At 37.7% G+C, this 18,540-nt stretch overlaps 1 long non-coding RNA gene across 1 annotated transcript; it reads right to left on the reverse strand.

Annotated features, from left to right (window-relative positions):
- Positions 1-271: 271 nt before the first annotated feature.
- Positions 272-12,093, reverse strand: LOC134472646 (uncharacterized). The gene is made up of 2 exons (XR_010042541.1): positions 7,692-12,093; positions 272-7,426 (listed from the first exon to the last, which is right to left on the reverse strand). It is a non-coding gene; the product is annotated as an uncharacterized LOC134472646 (long non-coding RNA).
- Positions 12,094-18,540: the final 6,447 nt, after the last annotated feature.

An 18,540-nucleotide genomic window follows, 5' to 3' on the forward strand; every position in this document is an offset into this window, starting at 1 on the left:
CTTCACCATGCTGTGTTGCAGCACGATTTCAGCATACGCTGCAGAGAATCAAAAATGAAGAGACTGTAGGAGGTAATTAGAAACTGAAGCTCAGCTCTTGAACACTGTATGGGCTACTAATTCTTGATGTACTTCTTCAGAGATACCCTAACCTGTTCTTTCATTCAAAACAACAAGGATAGAGACCTTAAATTCAACAAAAGATAAAATCTCAAGGAACATATGTCAAGAACCAAAAATCACAATAAACACAGAAGCAAGACACTATGAATGAACGAAGACAGAGGCTTTTGTTTATTCAAATTAAAACTTTTAAAATCAATTCATTAGCAAACAGCACGATAAAAATCATGAGAGACTAAAAGTTAATTAAAGGGAGAAGTGCACAGAGGTAACTAAGCAGTAAATTTGACTTTTGCTCTGGGTGTATTTGAAACCACGATTACCTTCCAGTTCTGTTTTGAAGAACTGTGGAAAGGGTGAGGGATACAAGACAAATCCCGACACCCAACCAAGGAGGCGGCTCTGAAAGGAAAACCCAAGAGGAATCTACGAACATCAGATGAAGCTGAGGACTAACAGAGGTGGTTGTAACAAGTGCTTCCTTTTCAGCCTTGGAGAGATGTTGAGAAAGAAAGCATCTCCATTGAAAATCCAGAAACATAACCCAGTTTTCATATGAATTTACAGCTCAATTCTTACTACAAAGTTAGAATTAATCTTAAAATGCCCACCTGTTGGAAATGACCCCTAAAATACCAGAGAGAGGCAAATGCAAAGAGAGGCAAATTTGAGGTGCAGCTAAAGCTAAAACCTCAAGGAGCATATATCCAGAGTCAAAAATCATAATAAACATAGAAACACAAGGCATTACGAATGAACAATTACAAAGTCAATAAAGAATATTTAAAATGAATCTAAAAGAATGTTTAAAAATAAAAAATAAGATTTAAAATCAAATCCAACATTGAAATTATACAGCAAAGCTTAAAATTATTTAAAGAAATAGGAAAGAGTATTGCAGAAATCACCTAGAACTCAGCACAGAGAGAAAATGAAATAGAAAACAACGTCAAGGTATTAACAACCTAGTAGCAAAGAACAAGTTTCAGAATCACAGAATCCAAATCAGAGTTGCAGAGGGCATAATAAAAAATGAGGATGAGGCACTATTTGAATTGAAAGTATCTAAGGATCTTCTGTTCTTATAAAAGTTTCCAGTTTTCATATTTAAATAGTAAACATATTTTAAAAAGATTAAAAGTTTTAAGAATTTACAGTTATGTGCAATATAATCATATTGTAGTTTTAAAGTAATAAGATGGTTTACTTGTAAGCAGCGAGCCTTCTTTCTTTCTGATCCTTCCATCTAGACTACAGGTATATACATTGTTGCTACCCACACCCAGAAATATGCTTAACCAATTTAGTTATCACACATTTTAGTCCCAGTATCTCATATTATAATCTAGTATCACATAGCAATGAGCCAGGTAGCACCCAGAAGCCGCATCTATGAGCACATGAAGCTTGGGGGGGGGATATATTGATACCACTCATACTAAGAAGTAAAGAGGGAGTAATCACAGTCAAGGTATTTACAGAGTGAATTGCTTGGGGTAGGGGTAAATACATTGATTTGTTTTAGATTTTGAAGTCTATTAGAAATTGCCACAGTTACTAAAGGAATACAATGCACACATTGAACAATTCTACTTCTAGGAATGTACTAGAATAGCCACCAACTGAAAACATAAATGTCTATGGGTAAAGAATAAGTTAAAATAATTATGGTATGACAATAAAGCAATATGCTACCATTAAACATACAATGTCTTATAAATGGTCTCAAGTACAAAATATTATGTGCTATTATACTTTATTTTAAAAAAGAATAAATACATGCATTTATGCCTAAATTTTCACAAGATATCTCTGAAAGATGCATAGGACAGTGACAACCATAATTGCCTCTGGGCTAACTTTTGAATTCTCTAGTGAATATGAACTTAAAAGGATTTTTTCTTTTAAATCTTATCAAATAACACCAACAAAAACAGGAGAAAATAAATCTTTGCATCATCTTGCAACTGTTGAATTGTTATTTCCTGATTCCTTGTTATTTTTAAAAGATCTTTCCTTTCCTGTTCACTAGTTGCAATTTTGTCTTCTAGGTCTGAAATTCTATCTTCACTTTTGTTGAGGTGAGTTTTGCCAACTTTCAATGGAATTTTTTATTTCCTGTATATCTCTTTGAATCTGCTTCATGCACCGTTTGTTTCTTATACTGTTCATTCAGGGACTCCATCTTTTTGCATTGGTCCTCTAATGTTTTAACTGTGTCTTCTTTAGATGTGTTTAGCATTTCTTTCATTACTTTTATCATTTCTTCTTTTACCTAGGAGATTTTTTCTGATTGGAGTTCTAAAGCTTCCTTGGGTTGTTTCTTTATTTCAGTTGATATCATTTCAGGCATTTCAGGTTGTATAGCTTATATTTTCTTCTATGTACATGGCTCCTAGGCTTTCTTGGGATGGGCTGGAGGTTTGAGATTGCATTTTGGTCTTTCATCTTGTCGTTTTCATATATTTCTATGTTTCAAGCGATGTTCTAAAGCTTCTCCTGGGCGTGTTGGAAATCACCTCCTGTGCCCTCAGCTCCTGGGACTGAATGGAGATTGCTGAGTGTAGCCCAGTCAGACCCGCAGGACTTCCCATGCCACCTCTGGTGTTCCAGGAAGCTGGGCGGGCTCCTAACCACTGTGGATGATGGTCCAAAGCTCTCCCTGGGCTAGCGCGGACATGCTGGAACTCACCTCATGTGCTCTCAGCTCCCTAGATTGAAAGAAGGTTGCCAGACATGGTGCAGTCAGGCCCAAGGAACCTCCCTATCCTCCTCCAGTGTTTCAGGGAGCTGGGCGAGCATCTAACCTCTGGGAGCCATGGTCTTAAGCTCTTCCTGGGCCAGTGCCAGGTCACTGGCCTCAGCTTCCCTGATTCAGGAGAAAATATATCGAGACAAACATTCAGAGGCGTGCACACATACACAGTACATAAAAGGACCCATGGCAAAAAAAAGTACTATCATAGAAAAAAAAAAACCAGTTAAAATATGCATTTGGACTTTCCAATGTCTCCTATGTGATAATACAGCTCTCAAATCCTTGCATTTATTGTGATGTCTAGGGTGAGCATTATACTTTCTCCTTCTGCATCTTAAGGTTTGACTCAGTTTTTTATTTTTACATCTCACAGATTATGTAGTATAGACATGTGTAGACACATACACATATGCAGAGACACACAAGATGCGTACAGAAACACAGATGCAAACACAGAGACACACACTTTATATATAATAGCGCAAAATAAAGTATGACAGTTACTATGTACCATATTTTATGGGCTTGGAAATTTTAACATATTGACTTATCTCAATTACATTAATGAGTTTTTAGAACATAAGAAATTCCACGGCGTGCCATATTACGCTCAGATTCAAAATTGTCCTCCTTTATCCTCTCAGAGCACTGGGAATACAGACATGTACCACCACACCTGGCTACCTCATATACTTTGAGTTTTTTCTTTTTCTTTTGACACATAAAAATGATATTATTTTCTTCCACATTAACATTTGCTTAAAAATTTAAAATCTATTATTTGTATATTTTGTTGTTCTCATCTAATAGACTTCTTGCTAAATTTGGTTTTATAGAAAAGGCTTCCTTCAGGCCTTTATGAAAGCAAACATTCACACTATACAAAATTGTCTTACAAGCAACCATATTACAATGTCTTAATGTCTTTGTTTATGTGACCTATAAGGTACCATGTGAAATGCATGCTGTGGCCGTGTGTGTGTGTGTGTGTGTGTGTGTGTGTGTGTGTGTGTGTAATATTTTTAAGCCTTAACTGAAATGAGTTACTCTTGGGATAAATGTCAGATTGAAAATTGGAGTGGGCTCCTGGGTGTTCAACTGAAAAGGTTAAACCCAGGACCCTCACCAACATGTTCAAGGGTCTTCAGGAACCCCTGGGCTACAAACCAGTTGCAGCTGGAGTTGAAGAATCAGTGTCCTGAAGGTTGATGAAGTAAGTGGCTTTCTGTGTCTTTCAATTGTCTGGGCAAAGTCACTTTCTTGCACAAGACAGTCTCATTTCAGATAAGCATGAGAAAAGTTTCTTTCACTGGAGGAGTTGTTTCTACCTTTTTGTTCTCTTGTCATAGAAGCATTTCATTTAAAACCAGAGAGAGAGGAGTCAATATGTAAGATAGGTGAGTGTGGAATGGGGCTAGAACATCTGAGAACTTCAAGCTCCTTCTCTTATGTTGTGGAGCTTTGTCAGCAGTGGTCTCAGACTTCAGTGTGCAAGAATCACACAAGAGACCACTAAAAATGCCAGGTGTGAATTTCACCCTGGATACTCTAAGCAGAAAGGCCCACGGCCTGCAGAGCCCAGAGTAAAAACTACCACGTGGTGGATCTCACGTTAGGTTCACTCTCTGAATTACTAATAAAGTGACAGGAACCAGAGACTCTCAGGCTTTCTATAGTCCATTTTTCCTTAATTTTCTATGCTATGCAAGTGTGAGGAGGTGTATTAGGCCAATGGAAAGAATTCTAAGAACTCATCTATTGTAAGGTAGCATTAGTAGTAATTCAAGGAACAAGATTCCATCCAATACTCATTTCCCAAATTATCTCAATAGAAGGAAATAGAGCATCCTCTAGATCATGTGGAATTGGTAGGGACACCAGCTGAAACCCTAAAAATAGCTGAATCATGTCATAGGCACAGTTAGGGAATTCCTTCCCGACATTTGGCTTCAATGGATTTCTGCAAATGCACAGCTGCTAGGCCAGGCAGTGCAAAAGTGCCTCATGATGAAACGAAGAGCCCGATCATTAGTGACCCCACATTTGACGTCCTATTTTCTTGCCTAATGAACTGGATATTAGTAGAACCTCTCTGTGTCCAGAATAGAAGAGTTTTGCAGGGTACGAAATGCACTGGTGTTTTTATTTTAGGAGTCGTAATGCATTTTGCTTTGGTGCTCACCTGTCTCTTTAGCTAGATAGACAGGATGCTACAGACTGGGATCAGTAGTTAGGGCTTTCTCTATCGAGCCTCTGTCACATTGTTTTTACTGTAGTCTAAAATACCAGATGACTCCACTTGGGAAGGAAAAACCTGGGAAATTTCTTCAGGTCATTGTCCTTCAAAGGTCATGAGGATACTTAAGTATATTGATAAAGGTTGCAGGATTACAGTTTTGTAAATGTAATGCATAGAACAATGTATTGGCCTAAAAACTAAGAATTCAATCAAGAGTTACACTTGATGTTCCTCTCGAACCTGTAATTTCAGAGAGCTAAGAATACAATAAGAAATATTATACAACTTGGTCTTTTCTCTTAAGAAGTATGGAAATTTTTAGTCTAAAATTTGCAAAGATCTCCAACTTTGGGAGCAAATAGTTGGATATAAAAAACATGAATATCAAGTATTAATCTAATTTTTAAATGAATGTATTAGAATTTGACTGCTAAAATGAGTACCACCTTCAAATAAACCTTAATTACAATGCAGTTGCCAGTTTTCAAAATATTTCGAGTCTTTATTTTTTGAATTGCCTATAAAGTTAGGTTGCAAGCCACTTTAAAAAAATGTCTCATTGCAATATATGTTAGCCTTTTGTAATATTATCTAATGTGTTTTAAAAAATCTCAACTAGACTATAACTCAAACTCTTACCATAGAGTATCATCTAAGGAAATTTAAATTTAAAGTTGAAATTTATTTTTATTTTTTGTTTAATGAAAGACTGCTGTTCTATTTTTCAGCTGCGAGTACTTTTTCAAAATACACCACAAATAGCAAACAATTTCTAGAACTTTTAGTTACTTACTAAAAGTCACAGCATTACATTATAGCCAAAGCTTGTTTTTAACACACACACACACACACAGACACACACACACACACACATACCCCTCAATTCTCAGCTTAATTATTCCCTTTACTCAACAGCTTGACTCTGAATGAAGCCTTTTTCAAAGATCTACTCCACGGCCGGATATGGTGGTGAATATATGTAATCTCAGCACTGAGGGCACTGAGGTAGGGGAGTGCCTTGAGTTTGAGGCTCCCTAGGCTGTGTAGTGAATTCAAGACTGGCCTGGACTGCAAAAAAAAAAAAAAAAAAAAAAAATCAGTCCTTATTAAATAGTGAGAATTGGGTTGGGGACTTAGCTCAGTGGCATAAGTGCCTGCCTGGCAAGTGCGAGGTCATATGTTCAATCCCCAGCCCCCACCCAAAAGCAAGAATTTGTCATCATAAAATGAAAGATTTCACAGACTTTCAGGGCAGTTTAAGACATCCTTAAGGAATTTTTAATGTTGATATTCAAAGATAATATGTTTTTATACGCTCAAAATTTAATGGGTTGTTTGAGAAAATCAACTTGGTCTACTAGCTACAGCTATTAAACACAGAGATCATTCTATAATATAGATCATTCAGATGACACTCACTGTGTTTATTAATTGAGATCTGAGATCTTGAGAATTGGGCAACAAGAGAGAACATTTGTATTTATATAACATAAATACATAAGCATGAGTGAAATGCTGTTATCGAAACGAGTGTGTGGCACATGTGCGTGTGCACGGGCATGCACTTGTGTGTGTGAATGTTGGAAACTGGGCAGAGGTGAGTGAGAAAAGCGCAGGTTCAAATTAACATCAAAGACATTTTTGAAAGCTGATAATTTCTAAATAAACAAGGAGAAGAACTTGAAGGATCAAAAAGAAGAGTTTGCTAACAACCTCTGCCATTAACATGTCGTGCTTATTCATTTTTGCTCCCTAGAAGTTGTATCCCATTAGTCATGTTTAAAATAGCTGAGGTTTAAATAGGCAGAAGTGACTGTGGAAGGTAACATATCAGTGATAAAATCATAAGTGTCATATTCATAAGTAGAAGAGAAAACTACCACATTTCTCCTAAGAAACCCTGGCATTGTTGGTGTTAATAGTGGCACTGTCATATGGTGAGGGTGATCTTGAGATTTATATAGCTTTTTTCCCCCAAATGGCTCCAGTGAAGCATACAGTGTAATTTCTGAAGTTTCACATGATCCCTGAAGCAAAAACACATGCAGTGAGTCACATATGTTTTGCATAAGTGGAAGAAAATGAGCCAAAGTGAGAAAACATATATATATATATATACAAATTTCTTACCAGAAGTAATACCTTTACTCCAGGGTGCATCTGGGAGCAGACCCTTAATTTGCAGACATACCATAACACTCCTGCCATACAAATCCACTGTGATGTGGCCCAGTAGACTCAAGCTTTCTTCTCATTGGTAACAGTTATACAAAGCGTGCATTTTGAAGTACTACCATGAGTTATTCCTGAAATACAATTTTTATTGTACTTTATCTAGATTCATATGAACTTTCCAAACATTAATCAGATTTTTTTAAAAGTAAGCACCATGACATTATAGAATTTAAATCTTGGCAACACAGCTCGAATTTCAGCCCCCATTTTCATACTGTGTGGAGTTAAACATTTGATTCCCTGAACCTCAGTTTCCTTTCCTGTTGTACTGGTCAGGGTTTTACTAGAGAGAACAGATATAACCCGGAATATACAGAAACAACAAGATTGGCTTACGATAGTCAGTCACAGAGTCCGATGAGGAAGCGTGCAGAGGGTGTCTATGCACTGGAGACCGAAGGATTCAATCCAAGATCTGGAGTTCACCCTAGTGTCTTGTGCAAGTCCACACCAGCAGGATGATGGGTCTGCGACAGAAGGCCGAAGGCTCTGTGATGGAAGGCTGAAGAGTCTACGCTGGGAAGCTGAAGAGTCTGTACTGGAAGCCAGGAGGCGAGGTCCAAACCAAAGGCGAAGACTGGAGCTTCTCCCAAGAATGGAATGGATTCGTCCTTCCTCCTCTCCTTTTATACCTCGAGGTGATAACTCACCCTAGGGTGGGTCTTCTTCTACATCCTTGGGTGTAGAATTGCTAAACCCATTTAGTTAGCTTCTAACTGTCTCAAGTTGACACAATCAATCAACCACTAGACCTGTCAAATGGGGATAACGATCAGTATCCCTCCTTCCTCAGTAAGTGAGATGATTTAATGTGTCACCTGTGGCAAACACCTGGGACAGAGAGGGCTCCCTTGGTGGTGGTGACCTTATCTTTCCCCTTTCAACCAACACACCGCACTCACTTCTCTTCTGTCAGTCTGGTCTCCGAGGTTGCATTCTGAGGGATGTAGAAAATGCAACACAAGGGCCAGGAGTTTAGCTCAGCAGCATAAGTCCTTGCTTGGCAAATAGAGGCTGTGAGTTCAATCCCTGGGCCAAAGAAAGAAAGAAAGAAAGAAAGAAGAAAGTAAGAAAGAAAGAAAGAAAGAAAGAAAGAAAGAAAGAAAGAAAGAAAGAAAGAAAGAAAGGAAAAGAAAATGCAACACAGGCTGCAGCCTGCCAAACACCTGAGCAGAGTCATGTGGGTGTTTGGGGGTTGGTTCTTTGTCACCACTGCTATGTAGTCTACAGAGCAGCTGGGCATTTACTGTTTTAAGTGTGTCAAGCATTATCCTCTCCAATGTCAATAATTAGCTTACTTCCACCCAGAGTTTACTGACCCACTTCACGTATTTGTTTGAAGATCAAGACCTGCGATACCAAAAAAAGGCAATGGAATGCAGTGCTCCAGTGTGCTAAATCTAGAAAGCTAGTCAGAGCTAACATCTGCCTGGGCTTTTGCAAAGAACCACTGTGCAAGCCTTTACTTTAAAATATAAAAGAAAATCCCCATAGTGATGCCTGCAGGACAGTGTTAATGAAATGAATCAAACTTTTAAAAAATACTCAGTGAAGGTTACAGTCATCTACAAATGTGTGGCAAGTTTCCAATTACACATTTTATTACTTGTGTTACTTTCGATGAGCATGTGCACAGAAGGATGGCACCATTCTACCCAAGCTGTCCTTGGAGGTGACATGCATCAGACACCAGAACGTTCTTCTGATTCTGTGATTGTCTGGAGGACTCATTAGGGCTCATGTGAGGACAGAGGCAGACAGTGTTGCTATGGTTTGCAGTCAGCTTTAAATGTTTGGAGTAGTGTTCCATTATTCAAAGCTAGTTTTGGGCTTTTTTCAAGTTAGATTACTGAATTTGTTTCTAATAAGCAATATCATGCCTTTCATGAAGTCATACTAGAATTTTACAAAAAGCTTCGGTGTAGCTAAATGTCATTCATATCTGCTTTAAATTGTACCAATATTTCAGGCTGTAATCCAATTCTGCACTCTGGCTTAGGTCCCTGAATTAGTTACCTTATGTTCATGGCTAAGGCAAAACACCTGATGCCCAAGTTGGGAAAGGAAAGGTTTATTTCTTACAGGTTTTAAACCAGTCCACACTCAGTTGGCTCCCAGGCAGATGAGCATGACTGGGCCGCCTTTCCTGGTTGCTGCAAACAGCAAAGTCGAACCAGCAAAGAGACAGAGACACCTTCTTCCTGCCATTACATCACATCCTGGCTCCACCCCCTGGTGGGTGGAGCACTGACACCATCGATCCAAGCACTAGACACTGAACGAATAACAAACACACAATTCAAACCATGAGGCCTGGGGGCCACAGACACAAACCACCACAGTCCCATAGGTATCCCCAAGACAGGGGCCTCCCAACTTTTCCTCTACCATAGAGCAGCCCAACTCAGTCTCCAGAGAAAGGGAAGAACCCTCTCTGTGGGGTCCAGAATGCGACTATACTCCCTCCTGGGATAGAACATCATTATACCTTCCCCTTGGGTATAGTCTCACCTCCCAGAATTTGAGTATGGCAAATTACAGAAGTCACAAGCCTGTCCCAATGTCTGGTGTATGTCACCACCAACACCACCTCCTCCAAACGACGGCCCCACTATCGGTGACAATGAGCTCAAGCAAATCATTTCCTTCTCATCTGCTCCTCAAGAGTCCCTGGAAAAGAAGCCCAAAGAACAAATCTTTTCTCCTAAACTGGTGATAGCTCCTAATTTTTGAAAAGCAACTGTTTGAACAGCAAAACATATATATCTCCCATGGAAAAAAACAATTTTTCTGGAAAGTTCTAGGGAAAAAATTTTTTTATCCCAGCAGACATAGAGTTCTGTTCTGACAGCTAATCAGCATTGTCAGGCACCTACTAATATCTCAGCAGGGAGTTCCACTCTTGGATTCCTTCTCCAGGTTCCAAGTTTTCTATAAATAAGAAAAATTCTATAAATACATACCTAAAATTTCTATAAATACATATCAAAAGGTCCCATCCTACAGCCCCATCACCAAAAATACAACCTCAAAAGTGGTAGTGTTCACACATCAAAAGATACCATTCAGTGTCAGTGGGGTATCCTATTTTATAAATGCAAAAAGTTTAGGAAGATCATTATTAAACTTTTCATTTCAATTACACAATCCCACAATATTACTCCTATCTAGTTCTTAATTATACTCACTTGCTATAGCAGCTGTAAAAATAGATATTCCTTATCTAAAACTGCCTTATATTAATATGGGGTACGTAGCGGTCGTTCTGGGAATTAGGCAAAATGTTGAAGAAAGATTTACAAAGCCTTAATGTCTTTAAGGAAGATTCTCTATTTGTCAATTTGCCAATGCCAGAAAGCCTATTTGCTTGTTCCCACTCCCATTTCCAGTGATAAGCACAACAAACAACTATCTTTCCTTTCTTTTCTGATACATTTTACATGTACAATTTCATTAGCAGTTTAGATGATGTGATCGGTGCACATAAAGTCCATAAAAAATCAATATTGTAGATCACTCGCACATTCAGAGTGGCTTCATTGTTGTTTTCAGTAATCCCAGTTATTAACAAAGGGGATTATAGTTTAAATTGTGCTGACAGCATTTGTATTAGACAAAAGCTACCACAGCCTTTAGTGGTTAATATTCCCCACTGCTGTTACAAATGCTTTTTTACTAAAAGTGGAAGAAAAGTGATTCTATCTTTATACAAATGTTATTCTCTAAAGAGATTATTTTGTAGATTGTGGAACCTTAAAAGACAGGTTAGTTAGTTTATAAATAGACAGGGAAGGGGCCTGAGATAGAGTGGGATGATCAGCCACCATGATAAGAATTACAATAAAAATAAGCAGTAGGGTAGGATTTTTGACCAAGAAAGGACTTCTTCTAGTGAAGGAATGCAGTCCCTTCCTACTACTAAGTTCCTGAGTTTCAAGGAATTTAAAATGCAGAATAATTGTTTTGTTTTGTTTAATCCAGGTTTTGTTTACACTCTCATGTTGACTAACTGGTTTAGACAGCTGGAGTTCCAACTGGTCATTTTAAACCCACTGAGCATCTGTGATAGGTGATCACGCAATACCTGAGCGCTTCACATTCCCTGCTTATCTGTCAGCTTTTCTGGACCAACAGAGGGTCTGGAATATCGTTTCAGGAACCTCTCTCAGATTCCCACCAGGAGCTACTTTTCTTCTTATATTTCCATTATACATTTGCCCTAATGCCTTCTTTCTGTGTGACTTTCTTTTTCAACTTTGTGAGACTCAGTACTACGATAGCTGTTTCAGAATCACTGAGGGAAGTTTGGTACACAGAACTGAGGACTCTAAGAATTTTAGAGATGTGGCTATAAATACCTTAACCCAGCTCGCTTAGTCAGTGCCTTTTAAATAGGAATGCCCATACTCCACTATGTAAGGTTGTAAGATGAGGTGTAAACTATATGATAAAGCCCCACAGAACAACACTGTTACAGGGCCTAACAAAAAGGAGGAACTTTGGAAGTATTTGATAAATTAGGAATCCCTTCTAGTTTATCAGTTTTATTGGGTGTCAAGTAATTTATTCTCATTAAACTAAATCTGCACATAGTGGACCTTAATTTATGCAAAAATTTAAAAATTTGTAGTCTAGAAAACGATTTTGATATGATTTAAAAAACTGATACATGGCATTACATCAAACTAAAACACTTTTGCACACCCAAAGAAACCATAGAATAAAGTGGCAACTTATAAAATGAGAGAAAATATTTCTGAATTACTCATTTCACTAGGAATTAACACCATGAATATGTAATTCAACAGCAGAAATTTAAAAAGAATGAGGAAGAAAACGAAAAAAATCTGAAAAATGGTCAAATAACTTCAATAGATATTTCTCGAAATAAGATATACAAATGAACAACACGTGAAAAAATTCTCCACATCTCTAATCATCAGAGAAATGTAAATCAGAACTACAATATAATATCGTCTTACCCAGTAAGAACAGCTCAATCAAAATGACAAAAAATAACAAATACTGAACAGGATGTGGGAAAAAGGGAATTCTTATACACTGTTCTTATACACTGTTGATAGGAATTAAATTAGTTCAACCATCACAGTATGGAAGTTCCTCAAAAAACTAGAAATAGAACTATTATACAACACAATAATTTCACCATGGGGTTTATACCCATAGAAAATGAAATTACATCAAAGAAACATATGCATTTCTGTGTTTTCTGCAACATTATTTACTAAAGACAAATTGTACAATCAACCCAGGTGTTCATTCATTATATACATAAATATATAACCTAAATATTCTACATGTATATATGTATACATAAATATATAAGCTAGGTATTATATATATACGTATTTGTGTATATCATTATACACATTGTGTATATACATATTTGTGCCTTTCATTAGAATTTCATTATATATGTCAGGCACAAAGAATGGAACATGGAAAGTAACAAAACACTCTAACTGTATTTCAGTCTAACTGTCCTGGACAAAACAACCTCACGGAAGCAGTGAGAGGTACTGTTCTAAGTGACTCTGGAAATGAGTGGGGCTGCAAGACTAAATGTGAAAGGGTGTGCACCCAAACACGGTGCTCTTGTTAATAACACAGTGTCCCTGTGTTATTAATTAGGGTACCACATACAATGAACACTCAAGTCTTGGTTTCCAATACCATTCTCCAAAAAAGAAACAAGATTCCATACAAGAAATACTAATTCTAGACATGGAATCAAAGATACACAAGATAAAACTACAGTATCTTGTAGTACCAGAGAGTTAGAAAAGTACGTTAAGCAAACCTACCAAACCCCACAATAATAAGGATATGCTAAAGAAACACAGATGCTAACTGAAAAAGCCCATGATCAAAATTCAAGCAGAGAAAACAAAGATTTGAGAAACAAAAGTAAATGAAGTGCATCCAATTGGACTGTAATTTGAAGCACAAAATGACTTTGCATAAGCCTGTGCAAATATAAATGACCAATGGAGCAAATAAATAATTAAAAGAAAGATAGAAAAGAAAAAAAATGTGTGCAGAAACATTCCAAACATGCTATGTACTCCTCATGAGGGAGGTATACTTCTTATGTAGGTGGTGCAGAGTGACTTCCTTCTAGGGTTCAGTATAGGAATGGAGGTAACTGCACACTGGGCAGCTGTCAAGCTCTACCTCAGCCAGGAGCCAAGGTCAACCCCAACCATGACAGATCACATAGACAGTCCCAGAATCCAGGGCTGAAAGTGACTGCTTATCTATGGTCTTCCTCCTAAAAACCCACAAGCTGTCAAATCTGAGAAAGACAGAAAACTAATCCTGAGGGACATTCTACAAAATATCTGGTCACTTGTCCTTAACACTGTCAAAGGCATCAAAAAAATTAAAAAAAGGAACAGTTACAATCTAGGAGCAGCTTAAAAAATTTGATAGCTAAGTGAAGTGTGCCAGAAAAAGAATATTATACAAAAACTCAGGAGATCTGCATGAATTATCAACTTTAGTTAATAATCACCAACTCATATGGATCAATTATCATAATAAACTAACATAGAGTGCTAATAATAGGGTACACTGAGCATAGGGTATGTGGGAGCTCGGTACTGTAATTATAATGTTTCTATAAACTCAGTCTTAAAATGTTTTATTTTTTAAAATTCTGGATATTTTTGGGTAAACTGTTCAAAAATGACTAAAGAAAGAGCATGGAGGCAGGAGAGTAGGGAACACCTCCAACCATCAGGTGTGTTTGACTCTTCTCTTGGCTAAAGTAGCCAGGTGGCAAGGTTTATGGCTTATGAAACACAGTCTTAAACTTTGAACTTTACCTAAGATAATTCCAAGGAAACTTCAAGCATTTACAATCTTTTTGTTGTTAAGCCGTGAAAAGAAAAAAAGAAGATTTGGAATCCTCTAATGATTAACCAGCATATTTGCATTATTCAGTGTTTTTTAAAGCATTCCAATTACAAAGAGTTAAATCAGTTATCAGCGTGACTCACTGAAATGTTTTCGTTTCTGTAGTATTTAAAGACAATAAATTAAATAAAGGTGCTTTATTTTAGCAGTATTTCCTTGTTCACTTTCGAAAGCCTTTAGAAGTTTATAATACCTGTACAGTTATTCAAATAACTCACTCAACCTCATTTTAGTAATTTCCCTTTCTACCTTTTATTCTGCTTACCTAAAATCTCTGGTAGCTCTTGAGGGTGAAATTTTTCATCAGTTTAGTTTGCATTTTCTATTTAAAGGCCCTTTAAAATATATTGCACTTATTTTTCATTGTGTGAGGTCTATCATACCTGTTAAATTATAACCTATGTTTAATCTTGAGTAAACGTGGTTATGAATAACTTCTTTATCAAATTAAATACATGTTCTCTTTTGCCTAATACATGTACCTTTGTAGATATTAAAAGGAGCTTTTCCCTTCCTTCTCTCTCTTTCTTCCAAGATACTTATTGAGCATCTACTGAGCCCAGAATTTAGAAAAACCAATTTAAGTACCATAGAGTTGGCATAGAGGAGCTTGCAGTGTAGTAGGAGAAACAGATTAAAGGGTGGGTAATCGAACACCGTTGTGAGAAGTGTTAGGCTAGCCATGTGCAAAGGATATTCATTATGAAACACAGGAAAGAAGGCTGTTACTCAAAAAGTAGAGGAGTCCTCTCTATGTTTCTTCTCCTTATTCAAAACATAGATCTCACTTATACAAGATTTTCTCTTAACTGAAACAAGATCCTTCAGATGTAATGAATTTAACTAATCCGTTCTTCATATCATATTCTGACATCTCTATAATATCTGCTGTTTAAAAAAAGGTGTTTGTGATAATCTTTGAAAGAGTAGTGAAATTCTTTCAGTGCTCTAGCCTTCTCCATATTAAATACAAAAAAAGAAGCTTGGAAACATGAGCAGATTTAACTGTTTCAGGCACTAATTGTCCAAATATTTGAATAGAAAGCCAGATTTCTAAGAGTTGAGAAGGCTACTAAAATAATTTTTAATATTTCTTTCAAATTTCCTTCTCAAATACTATTTTTAAACTGTAGGAAATTAAGGATGCATGACTTTTTAACATCAACCCAAAGTGACAAGTAACTATAAAGCCACAGTCAAATAGTGCCAATCTAATAGAGTCATCTCAATGACTCTTTGGCAGCAGAAAATGTCCTCATTGTAACTCTGCAAGAGACAAACTGGAAGCCAGTTAGAAGGGTCTTAGTGTCAGCTTTTGCTTCAAAATATGCTGCACATCATAAGCTCTTGTCTCATTTCTGTGTAAGGCAAAGCCTGCGGCAATGCACAAAACCACAGTATGTAAAGCATACAAAAGTCACCAACAAGTATTAACAGTGACCTAAAAACTCCAAGACAATCTGTTGGCTCAGTCTTCTATCCATCAAATTTAGCTGCGTACTTTCTATGGTATTTATTCAGGAAATACTTTATTACAATTCTTATTTATTGCTTAATACAAGAAAGAGATATTTCAAATCTGTTGACATTAGAGAAGAAATATTACTTACATAGAAACTCTGATTGTCCCACTATATTTACTTTATTGTGTATTTAAGTTGTGTCTTGCTGAATCTTACCCAAGGAAGCTTATGAAACCTTCAGGGTGACACTTGAACTCTCTTCTGTGAGAGCCAACAATTTCTGGAAGGAAGGAGACTGCTTCTTATACAAAGCTTTAGTATATTACCTGGCTCGAATAAAGCGTGGGTGGGAGTCTGGGTGAGTTTTGGTTTGTCAACAATAGTTTCACTAAATCAGGAATGTCCTGAAGGCAACTCTTTGTCTAAGCAGCCCGGCTGGTAGGTCCTGCTTCTGGTTCAGTTCACATTGAGAGCAGCAGGGCTGTGGAGGAATTTTAACTGGCACCAGCTCAGGTGAACCGACCCTTCCCTGCTTGTGGAGGTAACTGCTGAAGATCTGTTTCTTACTGAGTAAGAAAGACAGTGCTAGCAGAAGAAAGAAATAGGAACCAGGGATTCACCCAGATCAGAACAGCAGGAATACATCCTCAAATGCATAACCGGGCTTCCTTTCCCACCTCCAAGCACAGAATGGCAGTGGGAAGGGGTGAGGTGAGCACTCCATTCAAGAGAGGCCATGCAGAATCAACGCCAAACGGCTGCCTGTCTCAGTTACTTTCTCTTCTCTGCATCATATCACAAAGTGTAAAAGAGGGAAGATTTATTTTGCTCACAGGTTCAGTACACAGTTGGCTGGCTCCATGTAGGGCAGCAAGTAGAGGGGCACAGACAAAGAATTACTCAGATACGGCAGGGGGAAAAGACCAAGGAAGAAAGACAGGAGATAAACCTTTCCAGCCCGCACCCCCAGGGACCCATTTCTTCCAACCAGATCCACCTCCTAACAGCAAACCAGCGACAAGCCCTAAGGTCCAGTCACCTTCCAAAAGCCCTACTTGTGAGCCGATGAGTCTTAAAGGAACATTTTAGATATAAGTTATAACACTGCCCAAGACACTTTTGAAACATCTGTTATCCTTCTGTCTGGGCTCTTCCCTTCCCTTTATGGCTCTCCGTCATGTTCTTGAGAATCATCTGTAGTCATTCTTTCAGATTCTAATCATGCCACCTCTTCCAGGAAGTAGCTTTGCACCAGGATAATTTACATGTACCCAAGTTTCCATTACATGACAAAGTGTACACCACTCATAGGATGAGAGGGCGTCCTCTGGATTCTCAGTGGAGTCACTGCCCGGTGGAGTTAGAGCTCAAAGGGCGTGTGCCTGTCTCCATCACTGCTTGCCAATTTTCCAGACAAATTCTTCAAAGAGAATAAGAATGGTGTAATGAAGATTGATGGGAAGTTACTGGGGAAGAAAATGACTTGCAGAGTTGATGCAACCTGCTGGAGTCACCAGCGTGGGTTTTAGCTCAGGAGGGAAATAGCCAAGGCAAATAAAATCAGATTCAGGTGGAAGCAGACAAAGAAAGGGGGTGGGGGAGGTTACCCTGTCACTTGCAAGCGATAGAAGATTCAGATTAAAATAAATCTCAATGGAGAAATGGTTGGTTGGTATGCCTGAATAACGTGTGTGTGTGTGTGTGTGTGTGTGTGTGTTTACAAGCGTACATACTGCACATACACCGCTCTGGAAATGAAAGCACCAGCCACCCCACGCATGTTTCTCTTTCCTTTTCAAAGGAACATTCTTGGCTTGCCATGACTGGCCCCAGTTCAAATGAGATAATCCCAGCTGAATTGCCTACCTTGTCACGCCAAAACCCAGATAATGTTCCAAGTTTTAAAGTAATTATTTCTGTCCTTCTCTCAAAGGTTATTAGGCCATATACTAATTCCCAGTCTAATTACAAAGGAGATCCTTGAGAGGTTTGCTATTCATGATATTGCCACTTGTCATAGATTCAGAAGGACCCTATTCAAGAAGAGATGAGAACAACTAATTTCTGCTCAACATGATAAGCTAGGTCACAGAGACCTAGCAACGCACTCTGATATTCCCCAAATTCCTTAAATATGATACAAGGAGACCAAATTCAAGATGAGTAAGAATATGATTCGAATTGAGAAAAAATTACCAACTTAATTCACTTGTGAAGCATTATTGTCATATTTTCTCCAGTCATAGTCCAAAGTCAACAAAACTTCTAGAAAGGGCCATGAAGTAAATGTTTTCAGCTCTTCGGATCAAACTGTCACAGTTCCACCTCGGCAGTGAAAAAAGCCAGAGGATATAGACACGGTTGTGTTTCAATACAACTTTAAAAGCATAAGAAAATGTTTCTAACTTTTTGGGTTTTTAAATGTCTGTACTGCATTTTTTAAGGGTGCAATAATACATAGTAGGCAAAGAATTATTTTAGGCCAGATCTTGACTTTAATGTTTGCTATGTTCCTAAGTAGTTGTTTGAAACTGGGCATGTTATTTAAATTTTTAAGTCTTGATTTCTTTATAAATATTATAAGTTAATAATGGTACTTATTTCATTGAGTAGTGAGAAACAAAGTAATAGGTGCAAGTGTGATAACTACATAATAATGCTATCGATCACATGTACTTATCTTGCCCAAGAAATCCATATTCACTACCAAAAACGCCAGCACTGCCACACCTGCAAGGTGACTATGCTTAAAACTATAAAGGGAGGTCCCACCCATTCTCGAA

Source organism: Cavia porcellus, unplaced genomic scaffold, assembly GCF_034190915.1.
Source record: "Cavia porcellus strain 051 isolate PalLab524CR breed Dunkin Hartley unplaced genomic scaffold, mCavPor4.1 scaffold_24, whole genome shotgun sequence".
In the NCBI taxonomy this organism is placed as follows: domain Eukaryota; kingdom Metazoa; phylum Chordata; class Mammalia; order Rodentia; family Caviidae; genus Cavia; species Cavia porcellus.